Source organism: Episyrphus balteatus, chromosome 4 (genome assembly GCF_945859705.1).
Source record: "Episyrphus balteatus chromosome 4, idEpiBalt1.1, whole genome shotgun sequence".
Lineage (NCBI taxonomy): Eukaryota > Metazoa > Arthropoda > Insecta > Diptera > Syrphidae > Episyrphus > Episyrphus balteatus.
The window spans coordinates 26,165,569-26,181,369 of NC_079137.1; the positions used below are offsets into that span (position 1 = coordinate 26,165,569).

The window sequence follows — 15,801 nt, forward strand, 5'->3', positions numbered from 1 at the left end:
GTTAATTTTTTTTTCCAAATGGCAGAATCTGTACGTATTAAATTCCCAAAAAGTCTATAAAGATCGAAGACCGGGTTTTGAATCAAATTTTAAACAACTTTATCGTTTTGAAAGGGAAAATGTGGATTGGTTAAGGGAACACTTTATTGGTAAGTAATTTCCAGTAAAATAAAAATACTGGTCAACAAGGTTTTTGCCACAAGAGGTAATTCATTACAAACAAAGAAGAAGAGCTTCCTTCTTTCAAAAACTCGTTAAATATTTCCGATATCTCTTTGATTACCCGCGATATCTTAAGATTAAATAAGTCTTTAGCTCAAAGACAGTACTGGTCAACCAAATTTATTTTTTTTTTGTCACAATAACTAAAATATACTTTTCTGAAAGTTTTTGGGTTGCTGAGGTCGAATCCGAAACCTGAAAAATTCTATTAGCCTCCGTTCTTGAAATATTACCGTTATAAAAAAATGTAGATATTTCAAAAACAGATGCTAATAGAATTTTCCTGATTTCGGATTCAACCTCACCACCCCAAAAACCTTCAGAAAAGTATATTTTGGTTATTGTGGCAAAAATCTTGTTGACCAGTGACTTAAACTTTAAATAAAGTTAGGTTTTTTTTTTGGTTAATTTAAAAAAAAAAGATTTAAAAAGTTTTTGGAAGAAAAATAAGTTCTCATAGGAACTGTTAGAAATTTGTTTGTAATAAATTACGTCACAGAAAAATATAGCATTAAAAACGGCCAAAATTACGTTTTTTGGTAATTTTATAACGGTAATATTTAAAAAACGGAGGCAAATCAATTTTTTCTGACTTCAGATTCGAGTTCACTCAAAAAACCTTCAGAAAAATTACTTTGGTTCTTGTGGTTCTTCGTTTAATGTCGCCCCAGTTTCAGATATGTATTCATTAATAAATATTTTTATAGCCTCCGCCTTAGCTTTTTTAATTGAGGGTTGCTGTGACTTACTCATAAGTACCTACATTATGCACTTATTTAAAATTCGAACAAAAGCTAAGTGCATTTGGCTTATTGGAGAACCTTTCGTATTGCTACTCAGCTCTGCTGCTGATTTACTTTTGACTCACAAAATAGCACGAACAAATGTTCACAACTTTCAATTTAGAAACAGTAAATTTATAAGGGATTAACGTAAACTTACAAAACAATTTATTTGTAAACACCAAACGAATACAAATAAACTAAAAAAAAGTATTTACTATCATTTTTGGGTGAATTCTAGTATTTACTTGGATAAATTCAGTATATACTAAAAGTATTTGCCTAGCAGGTACAGGTACTTATTTTTAAATTTTATCTTCTAAAATAAAATTTATTTAATAAAGAAAGGTCACGGAATAAGGCATAAGAATTTGGTACTTATTTTTATGCATACGAAATTAAGTATATGCAATGAATTTTACCTTTTACTAGAATTTATAGTATTTACTTTCATCTTTTACTTTAAGTAAGTACTACGTTTTTATTATCTTAAAAAGCTTAAAAATTTGTTTAGACTTAAAATATTGCAAAAAAGTGTCAATTATCCGTTTTTATATACCACTAGCAACATAAAATAACTTTACAAAGCACCAAAAATTAATTAATAAAAAATAAAGTAAACCACTGCTTACCAAAAACCAAACTTGCTCCTTCACTCGTTAATTTTAAGTTTCTACACAATTTGCATCGCAATTTTTATTAGGTTCAAAGCTCATGTTATTTGTTAACAACTTGACATTAAATAAAAACAACAACTCGTAACAAATGAAAACCATGAGGTAATTTTCTCGTTTTCGTCTAGTTTTCCAGTTATGACAAGTTTTATGATTTTTGCTCTCTTTTCAACAAACTATCTTTATAAGTCAAGCTACGTCTGATTCGAAAGATTTTTTTTACAACCAATTAAGAATTTATTACAGTTTTATAGTTTGCCACAAAACTTTTTTTCTGCGGACAACCGTTTCTCCGCAATTTTGCATCAAACCCAATTTTTTCGTTTTGTAAGTTTTTTTTTTCATTTTCATATCATTTTATTCCAGAAAACACTTAAATGAGTACCTATACCTAATAATTTTTTTTCGCTTATGTATTTGCTGTTATGTTAAAAGTTGCTTTGAATATTGAAGTTTTTTAAAAATTTATGAACGATATTTTTTAAGAAATTTAAAATTAATAAAAAATTAATATTCAAAACAAAACATTACTTTAAAAAGTTTTGGCCTTCAAAGTTTTGACCATTTAATTTGTTGTAATTAATATTTTATAAAAGTTTTCTTAATTTTAATATCAGTTTAAAACATTTTTATATAAACATTTTCATTCGAATCGGTTGTGTCGTTTATGAGAAAATCAGCCATTACGAAATTGGTTATTGGCAAGTACTGTTAATAACGGCCCAAAAAGTATTTTTCTTATTTCAAAAGTACGGCCTTATTTGCAGCGTTACATGTTTTTTTTTTTTAAACAATATCATTAGAGATATCTCGAGATGAACGAAATATGTTCGTTTTCGCGATCTGTAAAGTTTACTAACATTGAACAGTAACATTGAACTTCAAATAACGGTAACCAACCGTTATTTGAAGTTCAATGTTACTGTTCAATGTTAGTAAACTAAATAATTATAATTAAATTTTGATGTTTAACCAATAAAGGCTCTTATGTTTAAATGTGCCCCATGTATGGGGCAGCTTTGAACATGGAAGGGGAACTTTAGAACAGCAGTATTAGTTTCGTTGTAATGAATAAATAACACTCAAGTTTTTATTAGTTTTTTAATAAGAACATACACAAACTTAAAATTGATAATTATATCAAATTCATGGAACCAAAAAATAATAAAAACTCAGAAAAAATAACCTTAAAATTTGAACTATAGTTATCACTTATCTCATTTATTAGTTGAAAAAAAAACAAGAAAAATTCATTTAAAACATAACTTAGAAAAATGGAATTCATACCATTTATGCTTATCAGAGTGAAATAGATTTATTTTGTAATCAACCTATATTTCTAGACATAACATGCAAATTTTAACAAAGTCGATGTTCTTCATGTACCAGGAGCTTTAATTGGTGTAAGCAGCTTGACTTTAATTTCTGTACCGCTCAAGCCGTAAATAATCGAGTTCTCATCGAGATCAGTCTAGTACTCGTAGTACTTGAAAAATTCAGTCATTTTTTTTTTAGTCTTCAATAATAAAAATATTTCCTAGCTAGTTTTATTATTCTTTTTATAAGAACATTACGATTTATTAAATGAAACACATTAAAGTTTCCTTAAAATGTCTAATGCAAGCTGCTGGGGGCGTTTTGAACATGTTCAAAAGTGCCCCAACACACTTTTTCTAAACTTCCCCAACTGTGTAAACGACATAAAATGTTGAATAAATACTCAACCCTTTCGGACCCAGCGTTACTCTCATGTAACATTTTTTTTTTTTAATTCGTAAAAAAAAAATATTAAATTAAACAATTTTTTAGGTTACGACGGCTTAATTGAAAGATAATAATTCCTAGTTACTGGATTATTACAAAAAGTTAGTCAAATATCATACCTTTAATTTTTTTTATCGAGAAGTGACTGAAATTCACATTTTTTTTGCAAAAAAAATTTTTTTTATATATGGTCATAATTTTGAAAAAAAGATATAAAAAATGTTAATGCAGAAAGTGTTTTGTTTTTTTGCTTAGAAGAAGTAGCATACATTATAGTTTCATAAAAAGTAATTTTCTCAGTTCTCCGACTTTTTTTGGTGGTCATAGGCAGTGCATGTTACATGTAACATGAGAAAAACACATTAGTTTTGCTAATTATTATTTTGGAAAATAACTTTTTGCTATTCATATTTCTTAGTTGTGATGTTTTTGACGCGATAACACCGAAAAAAACATTTTTTTAATATTGATTTTCATAGCTTGGGTTCGAAAGGGTTAACATTAATATATTCATTCAAATATTCACCGTGATTTTATTAAACATTAACAAAAATTATTAACTGAAATACCTAATACAAAACCACTATAAAAATCAACTTCCAACTATAAATCTGAAAGCCAGCTGAGATAACCAAGGAAAGTCATTGACATTTATGGATATGGTGTTGACGGGTTCAAATATCGAATAACTTCTAAAAAAGATTGATAAACTAAAATGTTATATGCAGTGTTCAAATGTACCCGTGTTCAAAAATGCCATACTCTCCTCTATTACTTGTGAAATTTTGGGGTTTTAATATGTATTAGTTTTTTAGGTTTCTTAGTTCACTTATGTGCATTGAAAATAATTCTTGGGTCATACTATTACTAAATACCTACTCAAGTTGGTTTTCTAGTTTTAACATTGATTTACTAATTTATTCATGTATTTTTTGTGCATTTTTAATGGCTGAGCTAACGGTACTATAAATTGTTATTCTTCTACAATAATTATTTTAGATTGTAAAATATCGATGGTATTCTCTTTCCCCTCACTTTTTCAAATACCTCACCATATCAGACAGCCAGTTTTATCCAACAATCAGATAATACGATTATAGTAATTCCAAAATTGAAAATAAACCAAGCATACCAACAATCCTGTCGCATTTTCTGAGTCTTGCTTGCCAAAAAAAGGATTTCCGCTTATAAGCTGTATGATGGACCTGTGTTTAATATACCTACTCATATACACATACCTACATAAATTCCTGTCGTCAGATGTTTTTTTCCATCACACAATAACAGTTGAATCCTCAACATGCTTCTCCCAACACCCCAATTTAATGAACAATAAAAGTATTATGCTAATACCACCACCTTCCTACTACCAACACTTTCTCCTGTTATAGACTCGACTCTATCAACAGCCAAACTCTCAGAGGAAAACAGCAGCGCTTCTGAGTTTCAGAGAATAGTAGATACATGTGACACATCGCTGTACGACGATGATGCCACAGGAAAACAATATAAACCAGATTTTCATCGCAAACGCTCTCCAGTATTGAAAGATTCCATAAACTCCGGCAACAGTCGGAAGAACCTTTCCTGCATATATTGTGGTAACCATGACACGATGGAAGGAGGATATCAAAGCAAGCGAAATGTTTTAGAGTGGCACTGAAAACCGTTCCTTTTTATACATTTGCAGTTGTTTTGTTTGGATTCCAATTGATTCGCATTTCTAACTCTAGAGACAAGTCCTTGAATATCAAGCGCAAGAGCTATTCGTTATACTACCTACATACGTGATTTTAAACAAGTGGGTACCATTTTTTCAACTTTGGTGATTTTACCTACTCAAAGTTGACGACACCTTTCTTTTAAATCCCAAAAGTATGAAAACAAGTAATTTTGTAAACATATTCAATATAACACCTTATTTCTAAATATCTACCATTTCGGTTTCAGGTGGTGGCATCAAAATGATTCAAAAGATATGTTAAAACCGTAGAGATTAATTAAAAAAATATTGATGTATTCCTTCGTGTTTGGTTATTTTTTTATATATTCTTATGGGGTAGGTATATACTCGTAGGTACCTACATTATGTATGTTTTAATCATTGAATAAATAGTTTAATTCAATAGTAATTCATTTTTTAAATGTTTGGTTATTTTGTTGGAGACGAAATATATTAGTACTCTTCATTTGATTGTGAATTCAAGTTGTAAATATGTATTTATCTCATCCTTAAAAAGTACGCATTTAAAAGATATCGTTTCACTAATGTAAAAATCAATTTTTTTTTAATTTTCTGTGTGGGATAAGGATTTTGAAAAAAAAAATTATGACAAAAGCTTTGAAAAAAAAAATAATAATAAAACATACCTACCCATGAAGCAAGACGTATAGTATTATACGGAAAGTCATCCAATACCCGCCCCAAGCAAATTCCCAGTCTCGGTGTGAACCGACAAGGATGTGCATATATTCAGGAAAAAAGTATTTAACAATGCTTGAAAAGCATCCGTCTCTGAAACCATTTGAGGATTGGAAAAAATGAGCACACCACAGAGTGGTATTTATTACAAACTGAACAAAATTATACATGCACACAGGGCTGGTTGGCGTCATGGGCTAAGGCCCTGTCTCTGAATGCACTACCTACTTCTAATACATATCTGAACGCACTTCATTAAAATTTCCCTGGAAATCTACTGAATACCAAAAAATATCCCTATTGGGCTTTTTAGCCAACGTCAGTTTCAAAAAAAAACCTTTTGTTTTTCTCCGATTTGATTTGATTGGTTGTTTTTTTTTCTTGTTCTTCTTTAATAAACAGTTATGGTAGAAAGGAAACAGACAAAGACAGATTGCTAAAAAGCCCAATTCCTCCTGCAAGTGTGCTGTAAGTAAAGTTACTGAGTAAAAATTTTCTGCTGTTAATACCAACACACGATTACTTTCATTTATTTATAATAAATCCTTTATTGTTGAAGGCTTTAGACAAAAAATTTCTCTGCAAACCAACAAATAAAAAACTTCTATTTATCCTTAGTAATCATTTGTTGTTGTTTCCCGTGCAAAGGAGATGGGGCGTTTTTGGGCCATGAGCGTACATTAATGAGACTAGTCTCAAAATGAAGCTGAAGGTTAGTATATTCAATCTATGAATTTTTTTTCAAATCGTAAGTCAGGGTCTTGAGATACAAGGCTCCAAAGTTCGTTCTGATAACTCTTGTCCCTTTTATATGCAAATATCATGAGAACTACAAGTGGTATATTGATGTTTTTGATGTCAAATGAAAGGTTGTTTAAGTGCCTTTTAAACAATATAAAAAACATATTACACAAAAACAAAGAAACGGTGAACAAATAAAGAAAAGTAAAATGTTATTTAAAAAAATCGATTTTTGTTCAAAATATTTATTTATTTTCAATTTAAATATGCTTACAATCAACACACAGGTGTAGTTATAAAACTGTTTTAATTTTTTAGAATGCGGATTAGAAGCTTGTTTATTTGACCAAATTATGTTAGAGAGACACAAAAACTATAATTTCTTGTGAAGAACTCTGGGCTACACTCTTGTTTACATAAACTAGATTACAAAATACATACTAAAGAAGATTTTCGATAAATCCACTCTTATTTCAGTTTAAGTTTAAAATATATTTCTTGGAACGATTTTTTTTCTTCGTTTTGTAAAGTCTTTAACTACATAGTACTTAACAACCTTTCATTTGACATCAAAAACATCAATATACCTCTTGTAGCTCTCATGATACATATTTGCATTTAAAAGGGAGTTGTAAGGGTTATCAGAACGAACTTTGGAGCCTTGTATCTCAAGACCCTGACTTACGATTTGAAAAAAAATTCATAGATTGAATAAACTAACCTTCAGTTTCATTTTAAGACTAGTCTCATTAATGTACGCTCATGGCCCAGGTCCCATATAATTTTGCCCCATCTCCTTTTTACTGAGCTAATTAAGAAGTTACCAATAAAACACGACTTATATTAGTACTTAATTACTTACAATTTAGAAGAAAATAAGTTCGAAATTTATTTTTCACTTTTTTTTTTCAAAATATTGATTTTGAAAACTAATTCTCCAAAACCTAGTCTATTAAACAGCTTTATTTAAAAACATAGTAAAAGGCATTGTTTTTGGCTTTGCAAAAAGGTACATCACGTTATTGTTGGTGTAACCGTCGATTTTAAAGGAAATTGTCCCTCCCGGCTGAACGGGTGGGGGGGGGGGGGGTAAAAGACACCCCTGTTGTTTACAATTTTGTTCTTTTCTATAAATGGTGTTCGGACTTCGCACTACCGACAGACAGAGTTTAATTTTAAAAGTTAAAGAATACAGGATACAGCTCGTGGTAAAGTTAAGTGTTGCATACCTTTTGTTAGAAGTGAATAAAGAACTTTAAATGGAGTATTAAGTGCGTGTTATTTGAACTGAAAGTAAAGTTGGGAATTAAATAAGACGAAATAAGTTTAATTGCGAACCTTAATCATTATGATTATACTAAAGTTGAAAACAATGGCTTACTGGTACATTTTGTTTAATTTGGCATAGACAAAAATCGAAAAATTAATTAATTTAATTTTGTTTAAATAGCAGCTCAGGATAAAAGCAATCTTTGAAGGAGCATCAGAAAAATAATTTCTTCTTAAGTTTTTGTATTCTATTGACCGGTAGTGTGATTGTGGGATTTAATTTAACATTCATGAGGAAAACAAAAAACACACATTTACGTGCTTTATAGGGCAAGTATTGGTTTCGTGTCAAAAAAAATCGAGATAATGGTAATAAGAATAACTAATATATTTAGGTTTTTTTGAACAAGGGATGTTGCATCCGCAAATGCCGAGCTTTGGCATAGATTTGGACATCTGCACCTGCCTCCGCACCCGCAATGATCGGTTTTGTATGCGGATGCAATACATGTTGTGCCAATATAATTTCGGCGACAGGGGGAACCACTCCAAAGTGAAATCTGAAGGTTAGAGGTATTTATTATTTTGTTGAAAATGTTATTATAATAAGAGGAGAAATAGTGAATGTTGTAGGTTTTTATGTGAAACCTGTCACTTTAGTCAGGTGGTAAATTATCTTTATTGTTTTTAAGATGACTTTCCAAAGTGCATTACTTCTGTGCACCCTGTTGCTGTTTGCATGGGCGTAGCTAGAGATTTTATCTAGGGTGGGCCAGATGATATCATCCACCTGAAGCCCTAACCATGAATTTGCAATTGCAATAAAGTTTATTGCACAAAGTTAAATATTAATTAAAGTTGAACATTAAATAAAGAAATGAAATAAATAATATCCATTTATTAGTTTTAGATTATTAAAGTTTAAGTTTTCGGTGTTTTTCGCAAAACCGCTTCACTTTATCGTGAATAAAAAAGTTATCTTTGGCTGTGTGAATTTGGATAATTCTTTAACGTAGATAAATATTTTTTTCTGCAAAACAAAAGAATTAATGATGTTAAAAAAATTTATAAATATTAACAATTTACAAACTTCCAACACGCGTTGTCCTGTGAATTTTATTTTTGTGCTGCCATTCACTAACAATTTTTTTCATTATTGTCAATAAAATGAAATATGCAAAAAAAATATAAATTTTCCTAATACACACTCATAAAGATTTACTACTTTCTTAATAGTACAGGAAAGATAGACTTTTTCGTGGAACGAAATACAGGACGGCTGAATTTTTTAAATCTGAAAGAGGGGTATTAGAAAAGCTTAAGTCCTGGTTTTCGGGACGCCACCCCCCTGGCGAAATCCGCCATTTTGGAAAACGCGAATCGATCTATATCTCCAAAACTATGGGTCCAATAAAAATGGTTGTCTGACCAAAGTTATTGTAAATTTAATTATCTTTTTCCTTGTAGTACATTATTTTTCTGAGAGGGCAATAGTTTTGAGGTTATGTTGATTTAATTTATTTTTTTTCGGTTTTTTTAAGATTTTATCATTCCTGGTATCAGTTACATAATTTTTTAAACAGTAAAAGTTATAGACCATCAAATTTCCAGTAATTTGGTATATTTTCGAAAGTCGTGCAATGTATAAGTCGAAAGTTATTGATATCAAAACTATAATCTAAGTGCAGGAAAGTTAGTAAAAAAAACAGGCATTTTGTGGAACGAAATACAGGACTGCTGATTTTTTCAAATCTGAAAGAAGGGTATTAAAAAAACTTAAGCCCTGGTTTTCGGGACGCCAACCACCTGGCGAAATCCACCATTTTGAAAAACGTGAATTGGTCCATATCTACTACACTATTGGCTTGACCGAATAAGTTACTTAACCAAAGTTGTAGGTAATATAAATATCTTTTCTTGTGCATGCACTGTTTTTCAGCGAGGACAACGCTTTTGAGGTTATGTTGTTTTATTTTTTCGGTTTTTATATTTAATTTTTCTCAGTCTCTATGATAGAAACATAAGCACCATTAAAGTTGTAGAACATCAAATTTCCATTAATTTGGTATACTTTTGAAGATTATATGACTTTTAAAACCAAAGATACGAAACTTTAAGAGCAATCTCTCTCATTATTTTCAAAAAATATACCCACTAATATGTTTTTGCATAAGGTATGAAAAAAGGCTAAATCGTGTACGTTCTGTAAAAACAAGAAAAATATGATATAAGAGGGATTTATTTAGGTGGGTAATGGTAAGACTTACAATATTGTGGTACACATATTTTGTTTTAAGTCAAACATCCTACTTTTATTCTATCATAGAGACTGAGAAAAATTAAAAAAAAAAAAAACGAATAAATAAAAAAATAAAACAACATAACCTCAAATGTGTTGTCCTCGCTGAAAAATAAAGAAGGCACAAGGAATTATATTTATATTACCTACAACTTTGGTTAAGTAACTTATTCGTTCAAGCCAATAGTGTAGTAGATATGGACCAATTCACGTTTTTCAAAATGGCGGATTTCGCCAGGTGGTTGGCGTCCAGAAAACCAGGGCTTAAGTTTTTTTAATACCCTTCTTTCAGATTTGAAAAAAATCAGCCGTCGTGTATATCGTTCAACAAAATGCCTGTTTTTTTTACTAACTTTCCTGCACTTAGATTACAGTTTTCAGATCAATAACTTTCAACTTATACATCGAATGACTTTCAAAAATATACCAAATTATTCAAAACTTGATGGTCCATAAATTTTACAGTTTAAAAAATTATGTAACTAATACCGGGAATGATAAAATCTTAAAAAAACCGAAAAAAAATAAATTAAATCAACATAACCTCAAAACTATTGCCCGCTCAGAAAAATAATGTACTACAAAGAAAAAGATAATTAAATTTCCAATAACTTTGATCATATAATCATTTGTATAAGACCCATAGTTTTTGAGATATAGAGCAATTCGCGTTTTTCATAATGGCGGATTTCGCCAGGGGGATAGCGTCCCGAAAACCAGGACTTAAGCTTTTCTAATACCCCTCTTTCAGATTTGAAAAATTCAGCCGTCCTGTATTTCGTTCCACAAAATGCCTGTTTTTTTACTAACTTTCCTGTACTATAATTTTTTTTCTTTATTTTCAGTTCTTGATTAGTTTTTGAAAACAAAATACACAATAAATTTATTCTCTGAAGCAGAGTTTCCAATAGCGCAGATTTACCTGCATTTTGCAGCCATTCCCAGACTTTTGAGAACCATAAATCTGCAGTGCAAATTTTATCTGCAGCTAAGTTTTTAAAAAATGAAAATTTTGAAAACTTAATAAAGTAACTTTCAAAAATTCCCTCGAATTTTACGTAATTACTTTATAAAGTTTTCAAAACAGAAAGATGCTTCAATTTTTGAAGGTTCCCATTGTCCAACGAATTATGAATACAAAAAAGAAAGAAAATACAAAGATGAAAGAAAGAAAAGACATTGGGGCATATTCATAGTCGTTTTTATGGGCCAAAAGTCCAAAGGAATTTTGTTTGAACTTTTGACCCACTAAAGTGGATTGATGTAAGTCCATACTATTTATTAAATTGGCAAAATACGGTTTTCCTGAATGGTTTCTTGATTGGATACAATCTTATTTAAAAGCATGAACACAGTTTGTCATCTTTAAGAAAAGTATATCTAAGCAAATTGATGTCTTATCCGGAGTTCCACAGGGTAGCCATATTGGACCACTTTTATTTATCCTTTTTCTCAATGATATTTCTAAGGATATTTCGTATTGTAAAATCCTCAAATGGCTATTTATTTCTACAACACGACATTGACAGAATATTTGAATGGTGCAATACAAATGGAATGGAACTTAACAAAAAAATGTGGTGAACAATTTTTTTATAAGATAAAGACTGGATGGATACTACATGCTAAATGTAATAAAAACCAATATAAATTTTTTCTCAAAAAACCATGCTATATGACGATAATTTCGAATTATGTATAGTGTTTTTTCACGCAAAACTATTTTCAGGGGAGTTAAATTGTCTTGGTTTTAGTTCTAGTTTTTAATGTGCCATAACCTAAGATTATTTTTTAAATGCCGCTTTGCTTGTTTTTATGCAAATTGCACATGATGGACTAATGACCCACACCCATTAGGCGTGTTTTTTTTTGGCAAAGCTATTCCCAGTAGAATTTCCCACATATTAATACTGGGGGGGGGGGGGTCATTCCGTAATTTTGAAAACGATAATCGAATCGATGATAATCGTTTTACAGTTTGAGAATCTTTAAAGCTATTTTAAGTTAATTCTGATTCAATATTTTCTAAATAGATAATATAAATAAAAGTTTTCGTATCCTCATATAAGTCGTGTTAGTCTAGATGATTTAGTAGTTGCCTGTTACTCGGGTTTCCGAGGTTCGATTCCAGAAACTGAAATTGTTTTTTTTTTATTTTCTCAATAATCGTCAATAAATAAACGATGGCTAAATAGGTCTCGTTTTTGGAGAATTTATTCGTTTTGGGATGCAATATTTGATTTTTTTAAAGTGTTAAGTAATTTATTCCAATCACCGATTAATTTGCAAACTCCACTAACAAAAAAAAATATTAATGATTAATTTCTACAAAATTTGTAGAAATGTTATTTTGTTATTCAATAACCATAATATTAGAGTAAATTATTTTAATATGTGTAACAAAATACTACGCATTTTCTAAAATTATATTCAATGTATGTAAGTTTTGACTTTTGGGTAAAAATTCATATTGATCCAGCTATAGCAAAATTTTTCGACGTTTAAACGCACTAATTTTGGACAATAAAAAATTTCAAAAATTATAATCCAATTCCAACGCATATGTTAGTGTATATGTACATGACCATTTTGATAATAATTCTCACAGATTTTTTCAAAACTTTCGCCTATCCAAAGAAACGTTCGTTTTAGTATTAGAAACTATTAATTTAAACAACGGGCGACGTTCAACATACATTCCGCCTATATCTTGTATTAAAAAACGAATAGTTTTTCGATACACCATATTAAAATAATTTACTCTAACATTATGGTTATTTGTTGAAATGAATCATTAATATTTTTTTTTTGTTTGTGGAGTTTGCAAATTAATCGGTGATTGGAATAAATTAATTAACACTTTAAAAAAATCAAATATTGCATCCCAAAACGAATAAATTCTCCAAAAACGAGACCTTTTTAGCTATCGTTTATTTATTGACGATTATTGAGAAAATAAAAAAAAAAAAAAAACAATTTCAATTTCAATTTCCGGAATCGAACCTGTGACACCCGAGCAAGAGGCAACTACTAAATCACCTAGACTAATACGACTTCTAAGGATACGAAAACTTTTATCTATATAAACTATTTAGGAAATATTGAATCAGAATTGATTTAAAATAGCTTTAAAGATTCTCAAACTGTAAAACGATTATCATCGATTCGATTATCGTTTTCAAAATTACGGAATGAACCCCCTGAACAAAAATATACATATATGCAGGCACTAAGAGAAAGGAAAACGTAGACCTATACAGTTCGGCAAAATTCTATCTGCATCTTGGTTTAACTTCTATTCTTATCGGCAGCTGCATATTGTTTTTGTGATGCATGTAAACGCCAACTGCGGATACGGATAGCAATGCCAAAAAAACACAGCCATTAAGTAGGTATGTGGATCTGTTGATATCATAAAATAATTTCCATCTTGGAGGGGTCTTTGATTTGGATGTATAAGATGTTAAATTCTTGCTGAGCCAATTGAAGTTACTCCAAAATAAAGTGCACTAAAAATGCACTTTCATAAATAAGGATGATACGTAGAAAAAAAACGATACCTTATGATTGAATTTCCTTCCACGATTCGAAAAAGTTTAGTTCAAAACCGTGTAAATGGTGCCTTCTTACCGTAAAATGTACTTGAAAATGGATACTTTAATTGCATGTTGTGGTGAGACGTATCCACAAAAAACATTCATAAACCAGCCGATTTGGTAAAAGCTAACAAGATCTATCATGCCTCATGCGGCAACAGTTTTGCCTAGGTATCATCCTTACTTAAACAAACCATAATAAATTGTTAGTGCATTTTATTTTTGAATTAGCTCACTTGGCTCAGTAAGAATTTCATATCTTATACATCCAAATCAAAGACCCACCCAGGATGGGAATTATTTTCTGATATCAAAAGATCCACATAATGGTTCTGGGTCCTTAGTCCATCATATGCATTTTGCAATATTTTTGTGTTATCACAATGGAACCATAAGGGCCTAAGTGTGTTGGGTACTTCGCGCGACAACCACTATAACCTAACCTAAGTGAACCAAATTTCTTGCTCTGTTTCGACACTCTTTAAAATTTTTGGAAATTTTTCTTTAGACATATGTTAGTAGTAGGTACCTATATAATTTTTAGAGAACCATTTTTTCGTATAGGAATTAAAAAACAGTCTTGATATAATGATTAAACAAAATTTATAAAACCAAAAACTAGCATTAAAAAAAAAAATTTGCATTAATTTTTCTAAAATACCTATGTATGTATAGTAAATAAAATACGTAAAAGTCCATTTCAAGAGCTTTAAATCCATGGGCTTATTAATTTGAAAACAAATACGAACACAATAGTTTCTTAAATAAAAATGTAAAAATAAATTCAGCTATGGTCTGCTAAATAAAGCTATGGTCTGCCAAATGATACGAGTTTTCCTGATTTTCTTATTTCTTTTTCATATTATGCATTATTATTATTTATTTTATTTCTATTATAATTTGGTTTAACAATTTTGCACAGAAAAAAAATATGACCCGCTAAAAACTAACAGATTGTCATATTGTTTTACCGTCCATACATTTCATAAGGAAATCTTATTAAAATCAAGGATTAATAAGGTTTTTTTAAGGAGATTTCTTATTATTTTTAAAGAGAAAATCTTATTAAAATTTGACTGAAAAGTTGATTTTTTTTTGCAACTTAGTACTAGAACGAAAATCGCGATCAATATTTTCATGGCAGGTTGGTTCAGGTGGTAAGGTGGGCGACTAATGATTTGAAGTCTCCAGTTCGATTCCCAGCCTGGTCATCGTTTTTTTTATTTTTTTGCAGATTTTAAAACAATAAGGAAAACCCGATTGTTTTAATAAGGTTTCCTTCTTGGATGAAAACCATAGAGAAATCTTATTGTTTTTGTTCTATTTTATGTGGTCTATTTTTCTCTGTGTGGTATATATAAAAAAGTAATGACATGGCTTGGTTGCCGTCTGCCAGATTGAACGTTTCTTAGTTAAATTTTTATTTTTAAAAAGTAGATAAGTGGTTATATGTAAGTATTTTCATAAAATAATGTTAGTTTAGTTTATTCCTTATTTCTACTGCTTTGAGATTTTTCTATCCTAAAAGCCCCTTTCAAAAAGCTCCAGCTGACATCAATTGACATAAAGTGTTTTTTTTTTTATTACGACCGCGACCGGGCTAAACTGGACAAAAAAACGCTATCTGGGCTAAGCAATTTCCATGTTAAATGCAACAACACCTTAGCCTTTCGGGCTTAGCTAAATCGAGGGGCTAAGGTGTTCTTGCATTAAACTGCTTAGCCCCAACTGCGATTTTTTTTGTCCAACTAAGCCCAGTCGTAACATAAAAACACACATATTTAAAGAAAATTATAGACGAAACTGATTATAAATTTAATTTTTAGCCCTTTTTACGAAAAAAAAAAAATACGTACAACATTATTAAAATTTGTATAGTAAAAATCATTTCGGGGGAGGCTTCAGCCAATAGTCCATTCTGGACCTTTGGCCTTTTGATCCTCCACCAAAATAAAAACATGAGTCTTTGTCAAAGTCAAAGTTTTAAAAATTAGAATAGTTTCTTATACCTACAACTTAATTTACAAATTTT

The 15,801-nt window shown here is 30.1% G+C and overlaps 1 long non-coding RNA gene across 1 annotated transcript; it reads right to left on the bottom strand.

Annotated features, from left to right (window-relative positions):
- Window positions 1-5,974: 5,974 nt before the first annotated feature.
- Window positions 5,975-6,505, bottom strand: LOC129920171 (uncharacterized). The gene is made up of 2 exons (XR_008773203.1): window positions 6,388-6,505; window positions 5,975-6,330 (listed from the first exon to the last, which is right to left on the bottom strand). It is a non-coding gene; the product is annotated as an uncharacterized LOC129920171 (long non-coding RNA).
- Between the last annotated feature and the right edge of the window lie 9,296 nt (window positions 6,506-15,801).